This window comes from Nannospalax galili, unplaced genomic scaffold (genome assembly GCF_000622305.1).
Source record: "Nannospalax galili isolate Female #2095 unplaced genomic scaffold, S.galili_v1.0 scaffold473, whole genome shotgun sequence".
Taxonomy (NCBI): domain Eukaryota; kingdom Metazoa; phylum Chordata; class Mammalia; order Rodentia; family Spalacidae; genus Nannospalax; species Nannospalax galili.
In genome coordinates, this window is record NW_008334092.1 from 4,006 (window position 1) to 11,780 (window position 7,775).

Below are 7,775 nucleotides of genomic sequence, written 5' to 3' on the forward strand. Positions count from 1 at the left end.
CAAAGGTCCTTTTCCTCATGCTCATCCCAACCACCTGGGGTCCCCCCTTTATCTTCCCTGTTCTTGCCCGCTGCTGCTGCCGGGGCACGCTGACACCTGCCAGGCTCCTGGGGTAGGGCCGCGTTGCCCTCCGCAGCTGGGGCAATCCGAGGGAAGGGCCCGGCTCGCATGCAGAGTCACCGCTGCCACTGCCCCGCCCAGGGTGTCTGCCGCCCCCCCCACCCCCCGAGGCCCATCGGCTCCCCTCTTGGGACCCGCCCTCCCTTTTCAGATCTCTCCATAGTATGTGCCCTGGCCTCATCTCCAATCATTGGACTCCCTCTCTTCCAAACGCGACCCATTGATCTTCCCGCACGACCCCATCCACTCGGCAAAGGCCGGCTCGCCCGGGGGTTGGATAGGGCCGAAAACCTGACTCAAGGGCTGAGATCACCAGGCAAAACCCCAAGGGTAGCCCCCCCAACCCCGTCCATCGATCTCCGCCCCGCAAGCCAGTTGTTCAAGCCGGTCCCAGGTAGCCCACCAGAATAAATTGCCAGCAGGCAGCCAGGGAGTGAGATGCAGGGCAGCCTCCCAGACCCTCCCCTACGAGGAATCGGACAGCTCCAACCCCCCAGATCCCAGCATATGTCTCAGCGCCGTGAGCGCTGGGTCCTCACTTTTACTTGTTGCGTTACCCAGATCTTGGAGTCTCACTTCCCTCAGTACTCACCTGATTAACCCCGGCGATCAGCTCCCTTAGCGGGTCTGTGTGGTCTTGGGCCCCATGTTGGGCGCCAGATGTTGGGGATCCTGCCCCAACACAGGAGCTGGGGAAAGGGAAGTGCGCTGTCCGCCCGTTACCCCCAGCCTCCCTGGGAGACAATCAGACACGACAGGGAGCCAGTCAAGCAGGAACTCGTTTATTGTAGGTGTTTACAGAGCTTATAAAGGCAAAAACCACAAAGGAAAATCCCCTCCCCAACCAAGTGTCCAATCATTTTAAAGGTGAACTTGAGCATGCAGTCTCCTCTCCACAGTACAGCATTGTGTTGGGGGGGCGGTGATCACTCGCTTCCAAGTTGCACGGAAATGACAGGAGCCAATCAGCGATTCATCAAAACAACTCTGGCCGTGTTGGCGTTTCCTCTAGGCACCAGACAAGTCCGATCACGCCCCAGCTGTTTTCTCTAGGTGCCAGACAAGTCCAATCTCGCCCCGGCCATTTCCTCCAGGCGCCATCCTGCCTCGCCCCTGGCCTTAGGCCCCCACAGTAACCACTGAGCCATTGCTCTGTCCCTATACTTTTCTTTATTAGTATCTGTATGCCAGTGAATTGATTGGGGTGTGGAAATTGCATGAGAGAGAAAAGTATCTATTGTGACAAAATAGGCCTCTACTTACTGGGCATGAAGGTTATTTTTTTTTCTAATTCATTTAAAGTGGGTAGAGTATATAGAGGAGATGGTTCAAACAAGAAGACTTCAGTTCATGTTCTCAATAAACACATAAAAGCTTTACATCCCAGCACTGGGATGGACTAGGCAGGAATATCTCTGGGTCTCACTGGCCAGCTACTTTAGCCAAATCAGTGAGTTCCAGGTTCAGTGAGAAAGCCTGCCTTAAAAAATAAGGTAGAAGGCTACTGAGGAAGATATAAAATAAATGCCAACCTCTGGCCTCCACATGCATTAGTACACATGTGCATATGTACATGTGCGCACATGAGCACACACACACACACACACACACACAGCTAAATGGGAGCTTGGCAGGCTGTCCATGATCAGTTAATTGTTTCCAAAGATTTCTGTAGGTCAAATCTGTTAGAAAAGAAGGCAGCAGTTGGATTGGCTTGGGAAAAGAGCTGACATAAATTATCTTCAGGAATGAGCTTTATTAGGAGAGGGCATTGCAACTGCAGGAGACACTATCAAGTCTTGAGGTGGAAGAGCATTAGAAAGGGGCAACATCATATCAGAGACAACGTGATGGGCCTTTTAGGGAAGAAGAGGCTTCATTAAGGACAGCTTAAAGTAAGAGAGGTAGCTGTCAGAGGCAGGATGACAGGGGAGGCCCAGAGGAGAGACTTACAGAAATTCCCGGAACAACAGAAAATGTCTGACTTTGTATCCTTGCAAGGGGATGACAGGATGTTCCACATTATGTATTAAGTCTGGGAAAACCTATGTGACAAGGAGAACAGAGGAGCCAGGATCTGGGTAGGAACATTAATTAGGGGCTTCTCAACTCTCTATCCAAGAGTGAGAGCTGCAACAGGGAGCATGGTTTGACTTCTTCAGGCTGTGGGATCTGGTTGCTTAGAGTAACAGAGTCTTAAAGGGGCAGTCTTATGATCTAACACAATCTTTTTTTAATTTTAAAATTTATTTATTTTTATGTGTATGGGTGTTTTGTCTGTATGTATGTGAGTGCAGTATGTGTGTGTCTGGTGCCCACAGAGGCTATAAGAGGGCACAGGATCACCTGGAACTGGAATTATGGATGGTTGTTAGCTGCTGTGTGGGTGCTGGGGACCAAATCTGGATCCTCTGCAAGAGCAGTCAGCACTCTTAAACACTGAGACATCTCTCCAGCCCCATTAAAAAGTCTTAGAGCCATAGTTTTAACTCCTTCCAAGGTGCCATGCTGCTGATATCATGCATAACTTGTTTAATTTGGGATACAGAGGCAGGCGACTCTTTCAGCTGTGGAAGACTAGATGCACTCACAGCTCAGGCTTAGGCATCTTCTTCCTTCAAACCCCTGTGCTCCTCCTTACAACTGGCTAGTTGTGTGTGAATGCTTCTCTTAAGGCAGCAGCAAGTGGTAGAGCCAGCATATACCAACCATCTGAATTTTCGCACCATTGCCACCAAGCAGCTTAGTTGACTTGTGATCTGCTTTCTGAGGTATGGCAGGCTTCAGTTTTGAATATTTCAATTTTGCCTTACCTTTTTTTTCTTTTCTTTTTTTTTTTTTTTTTTTTTTTTTTTTTTGAGACAGGGTCTCCCTGTAGCCCCAGCTGTCTTGGAACTCACTATGTAGACTAGGCTGGCTGTGAACTCACAGATCTGCCTGCCTCTGCCTCCCAAGTGCTGGAATTAAAGGTGTGCACCCCCACACCCGGCCTCGCCTTACCTTTTGCAGACCAGCAAAATCTGTTTCCTCATTAAACCAAACCCCAGCTTCTCTACAACTCTTTTATCTTTTTTTTTTTGTGTCTTTTTGAGACAGGATCTCCCCTACCCCAGCTAGGCTAGAGTTTGCTATATAGGCCAGTTGACCTCAATCTCAGAGAGATTCACCTGCCTCTGGGTCCTGGGTGCTAAGATTAAAGGTATGTGCCACTATGCCTGGTAGAAAATCTAATTAAATTAGGAATTATAACAGAAACCTGAAAAACTGTCACTTAGATTCTGGATTAAGTTTTCCTCAAGAAATAAGTCCAGAGGCAGCCAGGTCTGTGTAGTACCATAAAGTCACCAAGGATCCAAGGTCCAGAGTCTTCCCATCATCCTATTGTGCTAGCCTTACCACATAGATTTCATTGCCAAGTTCCCCTCATGGCCACAAGGTGGCTCTTAGCGTTCCAGTCATTGAATTCAAATTCCAGGAAAGAAGATACATAAATAAGCAGACAAAAGTTATGTGCAACTCAAATAGCTCATACTTTTACATTTATTTATTTTTATTATTTAAAAAATATTTTATCCACTGGGCATGGTGGCTCACTCCTTTAATCCCAGCACTTGGGAGGCAGAGGCAGGCGGATCTCTGTGAGTTCAAGCCTAGCCTGGTCTACATAGTGAGTTCCAGGACAGCTGGGGCTACAGGGAGACCCTGTCTCAAAAAGATAAAAAAAAAATTATTGGGGCTGGGGAGATGGCTCAGCAGTTTAGAGCACCACTGATTGTTCTTACAGAAAACCTGGGTTCAAATCCCAGCACCCACACGGCAGCTAACTGTGTGTAACTCCAGTCCCAGGGGATCCAACAGCCTCTTCTGTTCTCCTCGGGCATTGCAGGACATGGGTTCCCTTAGCTACATGCAGGCAATATGCACATACACATAAAGATAATAAATAATTTTTTTTAATGTAGGACAATGACTTGAACATGAAGTCCTTCAAAGTTGAAATGTAAATCAATGCTCTTAACTGCTGAGCCACTCCAGCCCCTTATTTATATTTATTTATATTATTTTTATTTTATTTTTAAAAATTTTAAAATTTTATGTGTATGAGTGTATTGCCTGCATGTGTGTGAGCGCAGTTGTGTTGTGCAATGCCCTGGGAGGCCAGAAGAGGATGTCAGATTCCCCTGGAAGTGGCGTTATGGTTATGGTTGTTAGCCGCCATGTGGGTGCTGGGAATCAAACCCAGGTCCTATGCAAGAGCAGCCAATGCTCTTAACTGCTGAGCCACTCCAGCCCCTTATTTATATTTATTTATTTATTTATGTTATTTTTATTTTATTTTAAAATTTTTTAAATTTTATGTGTATGAGTGTATTGCCTGCATGTGTGTGAGTGCACCCAGATCATGCAATGCCCACAAAGGCCAGAAGATAGTGCTGCGTGCCCTGGAACTAAAGTTACAGGCAGTCGTTAGCTGCTGTGAGGGTGCTGGGAACAAACCCAGGTCCAACGCAAGAACAGCCGTATCTCTTATGCACTGAGCCATCTCTCTAGCTCTGCAGGGGTCTGTTTGAAATGGCATTGCACAGCTGCTGCAGCCAGTACTAAGGACTGTTCGTAGCCACCACATGGGTGCTGGGAATCAAACCCGGGTTCTCTGCAAGAGCAGTCAGTGCTCTCAACCACTGAGCCATCTCTCCAGGCCCCATTTATTTGTTTGTTTGTTTGTTTGCCATATGTGCCACCTATGTAGAGGACAAAGGACAACATCAGTTCTCTCCTTCTACCATGTGGGTCCTGGGAAGGAACTGAAGTGGTCAGTCTCAATGGCAGGTACCTTTACCGGCTAAGTCCTTTCAGAGGCCTAAGAGATAGCTTATTTTTAAACCAGTTTTTCCTGGCATCCTTTTTAAAAAAATATTTTATTTATTTATTTATTTATTGGTCTATTTTGAGACAGAGTCTCCCTGTAGCCCTAGCTGTCCTGGAACTCATTATGTAGACCAGGCTGGCCTTGAACTCACAGAGATCTGTCTGCCTCTGCCTCCTGAGTGCTGAGATTAAAGGGTGTGTGCCACCACGCCTGGCTTTATTTATTATTTTTATTTTTTATGTGTATGAGTGTATCACCTGCAAGTATGTGAGTGCACCCGTGTCGTGCAATGCCACGGAGGTCAGAAGAGGACTTCGGATTCCCCTGGAACTGGAGTTAAGGATGGTTAGTAGCTGCCATGTGGGTGCTAGGAATTGAACCCAGGTCCTCTGCAAGAGCAATCAGTGCTCTTAACTGCTGAGCCATCTCTCCAGCCCTTTCCTGGCATCCTTAAGCAGTAACTACTGCCTACATTGCCTTATCTAGAATGCAGTCACATGGACATTCCTAGCCGTAAGAAGGCTGAGGAATGTAATGGCTTAGCTGGGCATATTGCTGTCTACCCAACAACAAGTTTCTCTTGTTAAGAAGTAAAGTGAAAATAAACATTGGTCAGCATATCTCAGCTGTGGGATGAATGCTGTCAGCACATGCTAGAATGTAGTCTCCCAGCCAAAAGCATTCCACATCTGTGGGCATCAGTTGGAATGCTTAGCAAAAAAAGAGAACACGGATAACACACAAAAGTAGTCTCATTTCCACCCATCGGCCATGAGCCATGTAAAAGTGAAATTAAGAAGTAAGTCCATCTACAGTAGTTTTCAAAAGTGTAAAATGAGCTGGGTATGGTGGGGCACACCTAAAGTCCCAGTATTCGGGATGCAGAGGCAGATAGATCTCTGTGAGATCAAGGTTAGCCTGCTCTACATAGTGAATTCCAGGCCATCTGGGGCTACAGGGAGACCCTGTGTAGGAGAGAGAGAGAGAGAGAGAGAGAGAGAGAGAGAGAGAGAGAGGCCTAGGAGTAAATTTCATTAAGAAGGTGTGATGGTTAACATTAATTGTCATCTGTACAGACTCTACAATCACCCAGGACACAAACCTGTGGACACACATATGTGGGATTATCTAGATTAGGTTTAATTGAGGCGGGAAGATCCACCTCAATTGTAGTTGGCATCATTTCAGGGGCTGTGATCCTGGACTGAATACAAAGAAAACCAGCTGAACACCAGCATTCATCTCTCTCTGCTTCCTCACTGTGGCTACATTGTGAGCAGCTGCCTCAAGTTCCTATCCCGTCACCATGACTCTCCACCCTGAGAACGGGAAAAAATGTTTGTAAACCCAAATCAAAACTACAGTGAAAGCCAGGCACGGTGGTGTCCACCTTTATTACCAGCACTCAGGAAGCAGCAACAGGTGGATTTCTGTGAATCTGAGGCCAACTTGATCCACATAGTTAAGTTCTAGGTCGGCCAGTACTACATAGAGAAGCCTTGTCTTAAAAAACCCAGCACCCATATAGCGGCTACAAACCGTCCTTAACTCCAGTTCCAGCGAAATCGAAGTCCTCTTCTGATCTCCGTGGCATTGCATGACATGGGTGCACTCACATACATGTAGGCAATACATTTGTACACATAAAATATAAAAATAATAAATAAAATATTAAAAAAAAACAAAACAAAAATAGCAAAAACACTGGAAACCACTGTATATCCATGAAGACTACTTTAATAAAAAAATATAGAAAATATGAGGCCGGGCATTGTGGCACACACCTTTAATCCCAGCACTTGGGATGCAGAGGCGGGGGGATCTCTGTGAGTTCAAGGTCAGCCTTGTCTACATAGTGAGTTCCAGGACAACAGAACTATGTAGTGAGACTGTGTCAAAAACAAAAAATAACTTACTGTAATTTAAAATTTTTATTTATTATAACAAGTGTCTTAAGTATAGAGAAAAGTAGAAATTTCGTCCTTTACCCCTACAAAAGCCAGGTATGGTGGTACACAACTGTAATCCTAGTGCTTGGGAGGGTGGAGGCAGGAGGATCATAATCTTTAACAGTTTTTATTTTTATTTTATATATATGAGTGTTATGCCTGCATGTGTGTTGTGCAGTGCCCATGGAGGACAGAAGAGGCCATCAGATACCTTGGAACTAGAGTTACAGACAGTTGTTAGCTGCCATGTGGGTGCTGGGATTCAAACTGGGGTCTTCTGCAAGAACAGCCGGTGCTCTTAACTGCTGAGTTAAGAGCACTGGCTGCTCTTGTAGAGGACCTGGGTTCAATTCCTAGCAGCACATGGTGGCTAACAACCATTCATAACTCCAGAGGATCTGATGCTCTCTTCTGACCTCTGTGGCATTGCACGACACCGGTGTACTTACATACATGCAGGCAATACACTCATATACATAAAAAATAAAATAACAAATAAAATATATAAAAAGATTACATTTTATACAATCTTTGTCTTTGTTTTTTGAATTTTGTTTGTTTTTGGTCTTTTTTTTTGGTCTTTTTGAGACAGGGTCTCTCTGTAGCTCCAGCTGGCCTAGAACTCGACATGTAGGCCAGGTAGCCTAGAACTCACAGAGATCTGCCTGCCTCTGCCTCCCGAGAGCTGTGATTAAAGGCACTGATCTATAATGTTGCTAGCTAAAGTCACTGAACTAGTGAGATTATTGTTAATACATAAAAATAATAGATAAATGAGTTGGGAATTAGGTAGGGTATGAAAAGTTTGTTGTAGAAAATTGAACTAAGACACAACA

General features: G+C 45.6%; 1 pseudogene; it reads left to right on the plus strand.

The window, feature by feature from the left end:
- The first annotated feature begins 5,761 nt into the window (after positions 1–5,761).
- LOC103730920 overlaps positions 5,762–7,775 on the plus strand; it is a 12,959-nt pseudogene continuing 10,945 nt past the window's right edge.